The 15,079-nt window shown below is 39.0% G+C and overlaps 1 protein-coding gene and 1 long non-coding RNA gene across 5 annotated transcripts in view; one reads left to right on the top strand and one right to left on the bottom strand.

Moving 5' to 3' along the window:
* Positions 1-15,079, bottom strand: part of PLCB1 (phospholipase C beta 1) — a 447,562-nt gene that overhangs the window by 241,811 nt on the left and 190,672 nt on the right. The window lies entirely within an intron of this gene.
* Positions 9,002-13,026, top strand: LOC120315308. The gene is made up of 3 exons (XR_005558653.1): positions 9,002-9,203; positions 10,936-10,967; positions 11,966-13,026. It is a non-coding gene; the product is annotated as an uncharacterized LOC120315308 (long non-coding RNA).

A 15,079-nucleotide genomic window follows, 5' to 3' on the forward strand; every position in this document is an offset into this window, starting at 1 on the left:
GCACAAGTACCAGAAGCTATGGCTCCTAAAAGTGCAATAAAATATAGGGGACAGCAAAACACACATTAATTTGTGGGCTGCGGTCAATCCTCTTCTAGTGCACCCAAATGGGTTAAATGACATTTGGAAGATTCCATTCCCACAGTATTAGATCTATCGGCAGAAACTTTCTACCCAAGTCTCAATTTGAAACAACTTTATTCTTATTCTGCAGATGTTAGTCATATTCGAGCCAGGAGGCTTGATATGCTTGCAATTTTTAGATAAGGTTATTTAAAATTGCACCAGAAGTAATTGTATTGAAATAAATGGAGAAGCTGCATTAACAGCCATTTATTACTCATGAAGCCTACAGTAAATGAATTAGAAAAGATTGCACTTATACAGACATCTGAAAGAAGCCTAACAAAGCCTGAGAAGCTCTCCCAGTATACCATGGTAATGGAACATTAATGTTATCTCAAAATAACCATCACAGAATATCAAAAAAATTAAAAATGCTAATGTTCACATTTATGAGGTTATAATAGATGTGATTGTTGCAATTCTAATTACAATTAATGTACTGTGATGGTTACAGGCAATAAGGAGACACCTGCGTTTATTAACCTATTAACCTATCTATGCCCAGAAATTAGTACAACTTACTTGCTAGCAAAACAGAGCAAGCCAGAAGCATATAATTAATTTCCTGAATTTCATAATTATATCCAAATCTAAATCAGCATCATCACAGAACATGTAAACACATGTAAACTGAGCTGTTAGCAACAGCAGTTATTTGGAAAGGTTTGGGCAAAGAGATTATTTTATTCAGAATTCTTGTTTTCCACGTGCTGGCTGCAGAATGCTAACCACTAGGCTCATTAAAAGATTGATGACAAACTATGTCTCTTCCTCAGTTCCCCCCCACCTCATCCTCATAAATCAGATTCAATGATAGGAGCTGCTGGGAATTTTATATGACAAAGCTGTTCCAGGTTGTCCAAATCTGCATGCCTTTTAAATGTTGGGGTGCTCACAGCACCAAATATTGAAGAACTAACTTTTAAATTTACACAAATGAAAAATGCCTCAGAGCTGCTGAAGATTTAGGAAGAAAACATGAGAGTATGCTTAATTTGGCAGATCTATTGGAGTCTCTCTTCTTTCTTTCCTTCTCTCCTCTCTCTCTCTTCCTCTTCTCTGTCTCTCTCTTTCTCTCTCTGTTGGAAAGAGAGAGAATTGTGACAGAGTCGCCACAACTCTAGACCACCAAATCTTGGCTGCAAAATTTAAATCTCTGCTAGATGGCAGCAAAGTGATACAGGAAGCTTTAATTCTTTGCTACCTTCTAACAGTCATCTAAATATTTGCAGCCATGACTTAGTAGCCCAAACCAATTCACAGCCGACACCTGGTAACAAAAACAAAATATCCTCCACATTAATATCAGTTAGTCATTTGGAATCCTAAATTAAAGAGAACATAATCCTTAAAATCTACATATCTGGGCATACAGAAAAAATGGAAAACCAAACCTAAGTTTTAGTGGACAAAAACTTCATAAACCAAACATCATTTATCTTAGGAAGAACGCTTATACACCAAAACCACAGATAACACCAAGATTAGGTCCATCAAGTAGAATGTTAGCATCTATTCTAAAAGAATCTAACTTCTGGCTATAGCAAGACACTTGGGGCTTCTAGCTAACTAAAGTTTGGTTGTTTATTTATTTGATTTATATTCCAGCTTTCTAATATGCAGTTCAGGATGGCATAGATTATGCTCTCTCCTTCTGTTTATTAAGTGAATGGGGATGTGAGCCATATGACATAAATGTTCTAGTAAAAGAAAATTCCAAGCATATAAATAAGAAAATCTCAGATGGGCCTAAGGCAGGGATCCCCAAACATGGCAACTTTAAGACTTGTGGCTGGGGAATTTGAAGCCCACAAGTCTTAAAGTTGCCAAGTTTGGAGAGCCCTGACTTAAAGGGTCTGGAGTGGGGTGAACTGGTTCTGATACAATATAATAAAATCCATTGCCCAGGAGTATCTTATTCTGTATTCATGTTTCATTTCTGTCTAGCCCTTAAATACAGACTCTCTTTTTAAGGATCATGCCTGGACTTGGTGAAAAATCTTGCTGAGTCATATATCATTACATTCTTACATAGCTTACAAAGTTTATTTCCAATCCCCTCTTCTCAATTATCAATCCTCTTTCTGCTCATACATTTTCCCTTCACGTAGAAACTTTATTCTAAATTCTGCATGTCTCTTCTCTGTAATCCGTTTTTAAACCAAGTACTTTAACTCTATTTTGATGAGATTGTTGAGCGCTGATAAAATGTAAAATTTTTATTGCCAATTCAATGAAGCTGACTTAGTTTGCTCCTGTTCCTGGGTGATTTATGCCATATCTCAGTGGACTGTAGACTGAAATTAAAACATTGCCTCAGCATCTTTAAAAAATTTCATTCCTTTCTTCTCATGTTTACAGACACATGCCCATGCTACGTCACTGTGCTCCCACTACGTAACACCTTATGCTGTGTCAAAGTTCCTTTTCACAGTTAAAAAAACATCATTCTTGTCACACTTATGAAAAGTGAGTTTCTTTTCAGGATTTGCTTTTTGCTTTTGCCTTCTAAAATCTGGCTTCACAATCTCTATTGGCCTACCTAGAACATCTGACCTGCTGCTTTACTTACTATTCACTGGATATTTTATTATCAGTCCCACCAAATCAGCTCCCAATCCCCATAGTCCAGTCTAAAAGGGGTTCAACTCAATCAATGCTGAAAACAAATAATGGTGCTGACCCTGGGAACATAGGCCGTGTTTGTCTGAAAAATGACCGTTAAACTGTAAAAGAGCAACATTCCTTTGGAAAGACTGATGATTCCAACCACAATTAAACATTCTAAGGGGAACAAAAGAAAATAGACTACAACATCTCACCATACCAGTCTCAGTTCTGGTCATGCATATGAACTTTTTCATTTAATTTTCTACTATGTTTCTCAATAGCATGACTAACTTCCCTAATAAAGTATGTGCCATGTATTTGTCCTGGTCAGTGGTTTTTGGAACTGGGGGAGAGGTACTCATTTGAGACTTGCAGGGATGTCTTGCATAGATCTCTTATTCTAATTGTGTCCAAGGGGAACTAGCATCTTAAGAGGAAGATGAGAGGAGTTTGGTCTAGTGCAGAAGTCCCCAATATTTTGGGCACCAGGGACTAGTTCCATGGAGAGAGGTTTTTCCACGGACTGGAGGGGGCATGGTTTTGTATGTTGCCTGCATCCTTTAGATGGAGCTTTCCTTGTATGTGCGGCCTGGTTGTTGACATGCTGTGGCCCAATACTGGTCTACGGACTGGGGGTTTGGGACCCCCGGTCTAGTGGTTAAGGCACCAGGAGATTGGGACTTCTAGTCTTTAGGCATAAAAGTTGGGTGAGAGGAAGACAAGTCCCTCTCTCTCTCTCTCTCTCTCCCTCCCTCCCTCCCTCCTGTGGTGGGTGAAATAGGAAGAGGAATGAGTATTAGGTGTGTTGTCACCTTTAGTTATTTATAAAAATATTAAAGGCAGGTTAAAAATAAACAACCAAACAAACTATGTAGATCTCAAGGTGAAGGAGGAAGAAACCATAGTCTGAGGCATCTTTTTTTTTCCTGTATCCACTACTGAAAGATAACAACTCAAAAGTCTTTCTTAGTGGTATACATTGTTCCTATTCTTGACATATATAAATATGATTCAGTAATAAGGGCTGCATCCAGTTACAATGTTGATTTTTAAATGGACATTAAGGAATCAGTGCAACAAGTAATTAAACAAGAGACAGAATTAGTACTGCAACACCGTCATTCTCCTATACTTCAACAGATTAAAAATGCCCAGTGGGGACCATTCTGAACTACTGTTCTTTCCTGTTTTATTCAATATTCCAAAGCAAGGAAGAGGAGTTTTAGTTTGGACAAATTTGCAATGCTTGCATTTGGATGGCGGTACCAAATAAATGGAGACTAAAATCAATAAATGGAGCAGAGAATCAATTTTAGCCCAGTAATTAACTGCCATAGCTATTCAAGGATGCACAATGAGATTTCTACTTATCTGAAATAACAGCAAAGGGCAATAGACCTTGCACTGCAGAACTGTAATAATGAATTAAAACAGAAATCAGCTTTTAAAGAAGTTTACTTAACCAGCAGATAATATCATAGTAAAAACCAGTTTCATTTCCTTTCGGATCATCTGCCCAGGGTCTGATAATTAAAACATTCTTATTTATCTGATGGCAAAATAACGTCTACAAAGTAGTGAACTTACCGTATTATGCTTCCACTGTTCTAGTGCATTGTTCAGATCCATTTCTGAAAACTGCTTCATTTGTTTTAATTACAGTAGCTTTATTCCTTTTGTTTTACAGTTTATATCCCACTTTTCTGCTCATAGGGCACTTAAGGCGGTAGTGAGAAAATAATAAAACATAAGCAGTTAAAACAGCACAAAATCTACCCTAAATCTAGTTCAAACTTAAAATACAATACTTGGCTATTAAGAATCTCATCTGTGATAACTTAAGTTCCCCCACCCCAGCCTTTTCCCAACGGCACACAGCACTGGCATTTAATGATCTATCATCTAAAGTATGTCTTAAGTTCTTACTGTGAGCCCACTCCAGCTTTAAATATGATCCTGAAACCTGAAGACAGAGTTTTCCACCATTCTGTAGTGGCAAAAAGCCAAACAAAGTGCTATAAATTCTAAAACAGACACAACTTAATTACAAATAAAACAAACAAAAACCAAGTATTTTCAAATCTTTCCACTTAATGGGATGTGACTTCTACATGTCTTGATCTCCTCAAAATAGTAAGTGCAGGCCTTGAGTACAAAAAGGTTGCCCACCCATGAAATACTTCTAAGCTCTTTATTTCCACTAGTCTCTTTTAATCTTTCTAAATATTTCATTAGTACACAGAGACATTGGTAGAATCAAACAATGCTATTTTCATTTCACTTCATTTTAATGATAGCTTCTGAGTTAGAAATAAAAGTGAAAAAATAAATAAAAGAATCTAGCAAAATTAGGGGGTGTCATTTAGCTCAGTAAATGTTAGTACATGGTACAGTAAAGATAGTTGAAGGCAGTGATGGGACACAGCCATTTCACACCACTTCGGCAGAACCGGTAGTTAATTTTTTGTTGCCCAGGTCCAGAATGAACTTCTGGAAACAGCATCCACACAGAGAAATGGTTGTTCACATATTTGAATCCCACCACTGGCTGAAGGATAATTCTTCCAGGCACGCGGCCAGAAATGACAATTACTTATAGAAAACCTGGTCCTTTTTACATATTTTACATATACTATCAGATAATTACCAACTAGGTATTTGTAAATATTTTGTAAATGTATTCTGGAAGAAGGCAATGGTATAAACTCATCCATGGTGGCCATGGTATATGTGGAATCTGAGGGATTCATTAGACTTTTTAAAAAAGATTGGGGTGAATTGAGTGGTTGGAACCATTTGGAATCATCATATGGAGTGCAGGGGGCTGAGGGTATAGTACTTACTGGTCCCAATGGAGTCTCACAGCCTCATATACTAACCGCCAGATGCCAAGAGGTGGTTTGGAAAGAGAGTGCAGGCAGAGGCTGACCTGAACATGTGAACTACCGGTAGGCAAACGACAGTGGAGAAAACAGGAGATCTGAAATGCTGGGATCAGTGAAGACAATTGAAGACCAGGACCAGCAATTGAATCTGGATCCTTCCAGCAGGGATCTTTGGGGCTGAATGCAGCTGGATCATCTGGAGGTTGTTAACAACATCAACTGCATTTGAGAGGGGCTTAAGGGTCCCAAGACGGAATGCTGGCTTAGTGAGGATGGTAAGACTGCTGGTGATACTGCTTACACTACTTGTGACATCATAAAGCTGGGCTATTTCCAACTGCACATGCAGCCTGGCTCTGAGGTAGGACATTTGGTTCCCCCCCTCTCTCCCTCCTTCTCCCCATTCTAAGCAATTATCACCATACTTCTAAGTTTATTAGTGTTTAGGAGGGAAAGTAAAGTACCTCCTCACTGAATGTATACCTAATTTCTGGAATTCATCTACAAGGGATTTTATAAACAATAAATATATCAACAGTAATTTAGACCTACAGTTCCACAGACTTTCAATATGCTTGTAGATGAGATGTTATTGATATTGATTATTGGATAATCAAGAAGAAAATAGATTTTTTTTGCCTTAGATCCCTGCATGTCCTAAAAGCAAGTAGTTTGTCACTGTGGAAAAGAGATTGCTGAATCAGATAAACAGATACTCTGAATAAGCCAGTTGGCCTTTCTTTAAATCAGTAATGGCTTAATCTATTACATTTATTGTTTTCAGAGTCATCTTTCTTGTTATTCACACTTTGCGATACACTTTTAACTCTAACATTCCCGATGTGTAACTCTGGAAAACCATTTTTACTCCTTTTCTATATTTACTATAAACATGTTTCTATTACCCAACTTTTCATAATACAAGTTAACTTATATGATAGAAAAATAAAACTCTGTAAGTAATAAAAATTATAATGCAGCTGAGGTCCACTGTTCTTACCAAAAGCCCATCAGAACAGGTGATTTTCAACAAGTTATAAAATGCAAGCATGAAGAGAGCGATCTGTAAGATTGAGGCTGCTACAAAATATACACCTCTGGGCTCTCCCTTAAACTCAAATCAGTGGGAATCTAGAGCAGTCCTTCTGCACTTGATTCTGGTCAGAAGAGGCAACCCTGCCAGCAGAAAAGTCCCAAGCCAGGTAGGGCTTTAAAGATTAAAATCAGCTGCTTGAGTTGGCACCAGAAAATTACTGATAATCAATCTAGCAATGCCAACATAGTTGTAAAACTGCTGAACTCATCTTTTCCTGTCAGCACTCAGGCTGCTCTATTCTGCCCCCAAGTAGAGCTCCCAAGTATTTTTAATGGCATCCCTAAATAAAGAACTATACAGCAGTTTAACTGTGACGTGCTCAGGACATGGATCATTATGGCAAGAGCACTTTCATTCCAAAAGGTCTGCAATTAGAGCATCAGCCAAAGCCTGACAAAAGAATCAAGCATATCTGCAAGTCACAAGTTAAAGATCTGTTAAAGATCTTTAGTCAAAGATCTGCTAAAGATCTGTTCCCAAGTTAAAGATCTGTTCTTTTTTGTGAGAATGCAACCTCATCAAGACCCAATTAAGGGATCTGGATTGAGCTACACCTGTTATTCACAAACAGAAAGGCCATTTTTCGGGGCTGTTAATCTGAGGCTGTTTTGAGCTCACTCCAACCTCTAGACACTGGGTTAGGATTTCCACAACATCAGTGCAAGAAATGCCAATGTATGATTGAGTAGCATCAGTTTACTGGTGATACCTTATCCCAAACTGGTGGATGATCTCTTAAATGGTTTCATGAACCTATTAAAAGCAATGAGAAAAAGAGCCAAGACTTATGGCATCCCATACTGGAGGATTTAATAGCTGGATTGTTTTCTCCCATGCCCATCTATTGATAAATTTCTACTTGTTAGATGAACCACTGCAAAATAGTGCTTTCTATCCAAAACTCAGAGACAACACAAGAGAATATCATAGTCTGTGCAACTGAATGATGCTAAAAGTTCCAATGGGACTATAGAAGTGCATTTTCTCAATCTGTTTTCGATACAGGTCAAAAACGAGGTGAATCAATGATATTTTTGTTCCATGCCTAAGCTTGAACTCTATTAGAAATGATCCAGATAATCAATTTAAAATTCATCTTACTGCTAGCTGAAACTTTACCACCTAGTCCATTTTTTTCAAAATGGTGGGTGAAAAGTTGTCCAATTTAGCTGGATTGAGCGGCTGTCTTTTCAGAAGAGGATAGACTACAACCTCATTTAAAGTAGATCAGGGGTGTCAAACTCAATTTCATTGAGGGCCGCATCAGCATTGTGGTTGTCCTCGGGGGGGCTGGGTAGGTGTGGCCAGGGTGGGTGTGGCCTACTAGGTGGGCATGGCTGGAGTGGGTGTGGCCTACTGGGTGGGCATGGCCAGCTCTACATCGTTTGCATCAAGGGTGCCTGTGGGGGCCTGGGCAGAAGTGGGACAGATCTGAGGGTCTCTGGAAGAAGGGGGTAGGACCAGGGCAAGCACCAAGGCATGGTCCACTGGAAGAGCCTGCCAAAACCCCTCCCCCGGAGCCCATCAAGCTGGATATATGAAGTAGGTGAGGGCCATTTGCTAGCCACTTCCAGGCGATGGTGCATTTCTTCATTCCTCACAAAGGGTGACACCTCCCCAGCATGCACCCAGGGGGCAGGGCCGACACAGCAGGGGCTGGTTCCTCGCTGTTTCCAGACGGCTTTGTGGAGCTAAGACTGAATGCGTTTCAGCATAGATGGCCACCACAAAATTGTACATTGGCTTCCAGCCGCCCTGGGCCAGGGCCAAGGCAGTGGGGGCCATTCCCTTGCTGTTTCCAGGATGGCTTTGCGGGCCACATGAAACCACATCACGGGCCACATCCGGCCCCCAGGCCTTGTGTTTGACATGTCTGAAGTAGATGATCCCTCCCTTTCTGTTGAAGAAAAAAATGATCAACTTCCAAATCTAATCTCCTTCAGCTATTTAAAGAGGTGGAACAGAGATGCATCCTACAAGGAGGTGCTCATGTCACAGAGCTGCCTACCCACTCTTAAATTAAATTAAAGTTACATGATTGAAATTCCTACCCAATTCCATTTGATCTTGCAAGATGTTGCCTGAATGATATCGTAAGACTCTGGTCAAGTCATATCTTAGTCCATGTACTGGAGGTAACTTTATCTTCAAACAATCTCATAAAATTGTCCAAGAAGAAATTCTTTGTACACCCAAAAGCTGTGGATAATCCTAGCTAAACTCACTTGATACTCATCTGAAGATAATAAAAATATCTGCAATAAAAAAAATATAAATGCTTTGCCATTCTTTTCCTCAGAGGATACTCTTGGACATAAGTATGCTACCATATTTACTTCCATTTATTCACTATTTTTCACTATCGTTGTTCTAGATGTTTCTTGAGCAGCTTCAATCCCCCAAGAATCTGAAGTCCAAGAGAGGTTGCCTGGGGACTATCTCATCTAGAGTTCAAGTCACTGCAGAGTTCCAGAGACTTAGATGGGGTATGTAACTATGTGATAATTGAGAAAGATCACCACTGGTCTTAAGAATCTGTCCAAATTGATTAGGCATTTAGATAGGACTACTTTAATTGGCCCATCATTCCTACAAATGTCAAACAAGGCCACAAAAATATATGTGTACCATAGCAAAGCACTAATGTCTACTAACTTAAGATCACAGCTCCACAACTCTGAGATACACATTAGATCTAGATGTGACCTCTCATATGGATCAGGCCAGAGATGAGCTTGAACAAGGCCATGGTCACCATGGAAGCCATAAACTTCCAAGCATGGAGATTTAAGCCACCCAGCATTCAAAGGCCAAGCAATCCTAATACCAGTCCAGGCATGAGCTCTAGAAAAAACCACATGCAGTTATTACATAAGTAGGTTTTCTGTGAGGAAATGAATGCAATATAATCTAACAAATCAGCTGCCCAATCCACTTGCACTTTCAATAACATTGTATTGTAAAATTAGCCAGAAATTTCTAATTAATCAATTCACTAATCATGCACATATTAGAATTCATTATTTTAAAACAAATGCAGCTGCTTTAGATTCTTATCTATTTCAGATGCAACCCAGTTAATTTCCCATTAAAAAACCACCACAATTTGCATATTCAAATGCTAAGTGTAGCCTCAAATGATTACAGAAGATGAAATTAGCCATTCAGTATTTTCTCGTTTGATTCCATCTGCAAGAACTGATATTACACTGTGATGCAAATTCCTCTTCTAATTCAGTGTATTACAACGGGTGGATGGAGAAGGGCAAACAAGTCAAAGTAACATTCTTAAGCATTTTTTCCTGCTCACCTAATAATTGTCAAGCAAATTATAAAGAGTTTGCTAAAAAAATAAAATGTGAAGGGAAGAATCTTTCCAAACTAACACATTTTATTAAAAGGTATAAAATTTCTGGAGCTACAACCCACTCCATCAGGTAGGCTAATATGGTTGTCCTCCTACAATGAAGGAAAGAAGGATAAATTGAAGCTTTTCTTTGGGAGTTGAAGAAGAATAATCCTGCTTCACATAATACTTTTTTAATGCTTTACACACAATCTGCCTCACTAAATATTCTATCTTCTTATGAGGGACAAATCTGCCTTTTCCAGGAGACAACTGTGTGCACATAAAGTGTTGTGTACATAGCATTGACATCACCTAAAAGAGGAATAGTGATCCTGGAATCCACAGGGAATTTGCACAGCTAAGCAACAGCAACCATATTCTTTCCCTCATTCCTTCGTTCTCATGGAAAAAAAATAAGAGATAGTATCACCTGGGATTGGCATTTTGTGTGCTTGTGCATTTCAGGTGGATTATCCAAATGAGATAAATCTCACAAAACTCATTGGAAAGATGAGTTCACACATTGCACTAAAGTATAATGTGATTTGTTTACATTTGTCTTAACAGGATGAATGAACTAAACACAATGAAACACAATGAAACAACTCACAACAAACCTAATGTTTTTGGCCACTGGATATTACACATTTATTTACCTAATTTCTATAACCGTCATTTCAACCAAGGGACTCTGGACAGTGAACAATTCTAAAACAAGAACAGTAGAAAATAAACAATACAGCAGCCAAAATATTATCATAATAAATGTCAGCAAAGCCAAGAATTGGTCCCCTTAAAACAGCCCTCCCCGCCGCCGCCCAGGTGAATGAATGTACCTTTATTAATTTAATTATTTTTTTTTCTTTCAGGAAAATCATGAATAAGACATAAGTACAGTCAGGTGGGTTTCTTTAAAACAATGAGTACTTAGTTACATAAATTTCCATTTGCAACTGAAGGTGGCATAGGTCAAGTATATTGCTGATTCTAGGTTAATACTAAACTACACCATTAGTCCAACAATTATCAGCTCTTTGAGATAAGTCAGGTCAAGAAATTAGGCATGGCAGGGATTCCAAGAATACTCTTAACTAAGTAAAGTAGTAAAATAAAATCCTAAAAGCCTATTGTAGCTGTTTTTTTCTGCCCTGTATTAAACTAAAACAAATCAGGATGGGGTTATTTGCAGTTTCTATCACACACTTCCTTCTTCCTTCAGGACTGTGTAATCTTTTCTGCAAGTCCACCATCCAGCCCCCTTAACCGCTTACTCACTCCTTCCCCTTTCCCCAAGGTCAACTCCACACTTCTTTACAATAAGCCACTTTTCGAAATCCATACTTGGAACCTGACTTATTTTAAAGCAGGAATCCAAGTTCAAATATAATGCAAAGTTAGGATTTTCTAAAAACACTGAACCAGGTCAGAGCATTTTTGTTTTCTAATTCAAAAGAAGAGTGGGGGTGAAAAGAATGCAGTATTTCTCTCTGTTTTTCAAGGTCATCACTGCATGGCTCAAACTTTGCTTACAAGTTTATTTTCCCTGTGGTATGATAAATAAGCCAGAGTGTCTTGCACCACATAATGGTAAGCAGTATAGAAGAGATAAGTGATCTTTTGGGAATTAGGCTTCCTTTTAATTCTTTTGGACTCCCTGGGCCACAGGCAATGATGTGCTGAGAATGCTGCTGTAGGTAGGGTTAAATTTTTCAACACTCTTTACAGGATTTTGAAGGGTGTCTGGATGGTAATAGCTGCAAAACAGTAAAAATTAATCTTTAAAAACAGGTGGTTATTTCCCCAGATTCTTTTACAGTATTGTTTTACAAATTAAAACTATATAAACACCCAAAGACCAAAAAAGGTGGTCAAAATCTTGGCCGTACTTTTTCTCCACAGTTGCACTCAGGCTGAAAAGGTGTCGTGAGGAGCTACATGCAGCCTGCAAATTGTCCACAACAAAGTGTATCAAGCACAGTAATTGTGTTTATGCATTGTCATGATGAAATAAACCTCATGATGGCTTAGCCAGAAGTGGCAAACCTGTCAGTCCTCAACTGACAACTAGAATTGGGACCAGAATTTCCATCGCTAAGGGAATGAGGCCGTAATGTGTGATGTCACGAGACGGCAGTCCCAGGATTGACACTGAAGTAAAGATTTGGGGGAGGGATGGGGTCTGCCGGCTAAGACTGCTGAAGGCCCCAGGTTTCTCCTTCGGCCCCAGCCTTGCTGCTGCTGCCATGGATTACCATTGTGCCAGACAACCAAAAGGGGGGGCAGATAGGTGGGTGACGGGAGTTAAACCACCCCTGTGTTAATTCATGAGGGGATTCTCTTAAGCACCTGAATGTTGATCACATGAAAGAGGAGCACTACAATGGCTGGAACTGGGGACCAACTGTAATATTTTTCAGCACCATGCATCTTTGAACTAGTCCCTAACAAAGGGTCATAAGTTGAAGACTACCTGTATGGATTTTGCTGTGATTTTTTAACCTGTATGTTGTGAATAAGAGCCATTAATAAACTACCCAAGTTCAACATATCTGATTTTTTAATCTACTTATCTACCTACCTACCTACCTACCTATTTATCTATCTATCTATTTATCTATCTATCTCCTTCTCTCACGTGCATTTTTAAGATCTGTCTATCTGTCCCATAGAGGGACTCTCGGCAGTGTACAAGTGAGAAATATTAAGACATAAAAAGAGTATGCAAAATGTACAAGACAGGGACGGGTTAAAAAAATATTGAAAGTTAATTAAAAGGCAGGGCAGGGCTTCAGGGCCCTAGCCAGCCCCATAGCTGTGTGCTCTTCTGGGAGCCTCCCGAAGGCCAGGAGAGTGGGAGCCTGTCCCACCTGTGTGGCACAGAGTCGGCAGCACGCTTCCCTTGCCTCACTGAGTGGGATGGGCTGATGTAATGGGATGGACACAGTTCCGTAAGAAACCTAGCCCACTGTTACATGGGGGGGGGGGGTTTAAAGATCATAATCAACACCTTGAATTAGACCTGGAAGCAAACTGGCACCCAATGCAACTCACACAACAAAGGTGTTATATGTGCCCTTCTTTAGGCACATGTGTGGTTGTATTCTGTACCAGCTGAAGCCTCTGGATACTTGCTTTAAAAATCACTTGCTATCCAGGTATTATCCAGGTATTTACTTTAAAATCACTTGCTAAGTAGAAGTGTGCTTGAAATAAGAATCTTGCTTCAGTTTAAGAACAAAATATGCTCACTTGAAGTGTGTGACAAGTTGGCTGTATTCTCTCAGAACAAACTCAAAACATCTCAAGAGTTTGTTATAACTTCAAAGCAACACTCCCAGAACATATGTAATTAGTTCTAAATTTGGAACACATGAAACACCCCGTTCTGAGACTGAACAGCTCATTTTTATGTCCCTTTCTATGACCAGAACATTGAAAATGCTGCCACTCATAATAACCAATCTCCCCTCCCCCGAGATTGAACAAAAGTATTTTTTTAATTTGAGTTCAAAACCAATTCTTGGAACACACAAGTTTTATTGCAAGACTGGAATATTCAAAGCAGACATTTCAAGCTTGAAATATTTTGGGTTCAAAAGGTTTAGTACAATTCTCCCCACTTCTATAATGACTTGCATAGATACAGTACATGATCAACTGAAATCATTATTTTCCCCTTTTTTTCTAATTTAATTTGCTAATGAGCAATCTGGCTTGCTTGCTTACTGTTCAGTATAATTTTTTTCTACTGAATCTTCACCTCACTATTTTCTAATACATTTATCTTAGCTTTCTTTTTAAATTATAAAACCCCTTAATTCCTCAGCCTCTCCATTATCCAGATATTTGCAATAATGCAAGACTGCTGTCCTAAGTAACTCCAGCCATATAGCTATTGTGTAAGAGTAGCACACTGGTTCAGCAACTATTGTAATGTACCCTTTAATCCCTGTCTAATCACTGGAAAAAAAAATCTGTCCCACAAGTTCTGGAAAGATACCTCACTTTATACACTGTGCTAAGTTACGTCTTTTAATTATTGCTTGTTAAATTGGTCACAGAGGATAGGTCTGTATATACTTCATATTAAATGCAAGCCGTGGTTTATCAATCACAATAGCTAAAAAGGTATTCAACCAATGTGCTCTTTCACAAATCAATGGTTTCAAGGTTTAATGATTATGATGGGACTGTTACTTGATGCCAATCCACTGTTGAGGCAAGCTTAAGATGAATGAAGATGATCCAGCAGGAAAGAAGTGGTTTTCACTAGAAAATGGAAGAAAACCTCTTATGTAAACTACTCCTTATGTAAAGAGGTAGCACCATTGCACTCATTTCACATGCAAGTTATGCTTAAAATCCTACACGCTAGACTCCAGCAGTATGTGGATCGAGAACTTCCAGAAGTACAGGGAGGATTTCAAAGAGGCAGAGGAACTAGAGATCAAATTGCCAACATATGCTGGATCATGGAGAAAGCTAGGGAGTTCCAGAAAAACATCTACTTCTGCTTCACTGACTATGCTAAAGCCTTTGATTGTGTGGATCACAACAAATTATGGCAAGTTCTTAAAGAGATGGGAGCACCAGACCATCTTATTTGTCTTTTGAGAAACCTATATGCAGGTCAAGAAGCATCAGTAAGAACTGGACACGTAACCACTGATTGGTTCAGAATTGGGAAAGGAGTCCAGCAAGGCTGTATTCTGTCGCCCTGCCTATTTAACTTACATGCAGAGCACATCATGAGAAAGGCAGGGCTGGATGAATCAAAAGTTGGAATTAAGATTGCTGGGAGAAATATCAACAACCTAAGACATGCAGATGATACCACTCTAATGGCAGAAAGTGAAGAGGAATTAAAGAGCTCTTGATGCAGGTGAAGAAGGAGACTGCAAAAGTTGGCTTGAAACTCAACATTAAGAAAACCAAGATCATGGCATCCGGCCCTCTCAATTCCTGGCAAATAGATGGGGAAGAAATGGAGGTAGTAACAGATTTTATTTTCCT

Source organism: Crotalus tigris, unplaced genomic scaffold (genome assembly GCF_016545835.1).
Source record: "Crotalus tigris isolate CLP2741 ecotype Arizona unplaced genomic scaffold, ASM1654583v1 scf7180000019070.2622420, whole genome shotgun sequence".
NCBI lineage: Eukaryota > Metazoa > Chordata > Lepidosauria > Squamata > Viperidae > Crotalus > Crotalus tigris.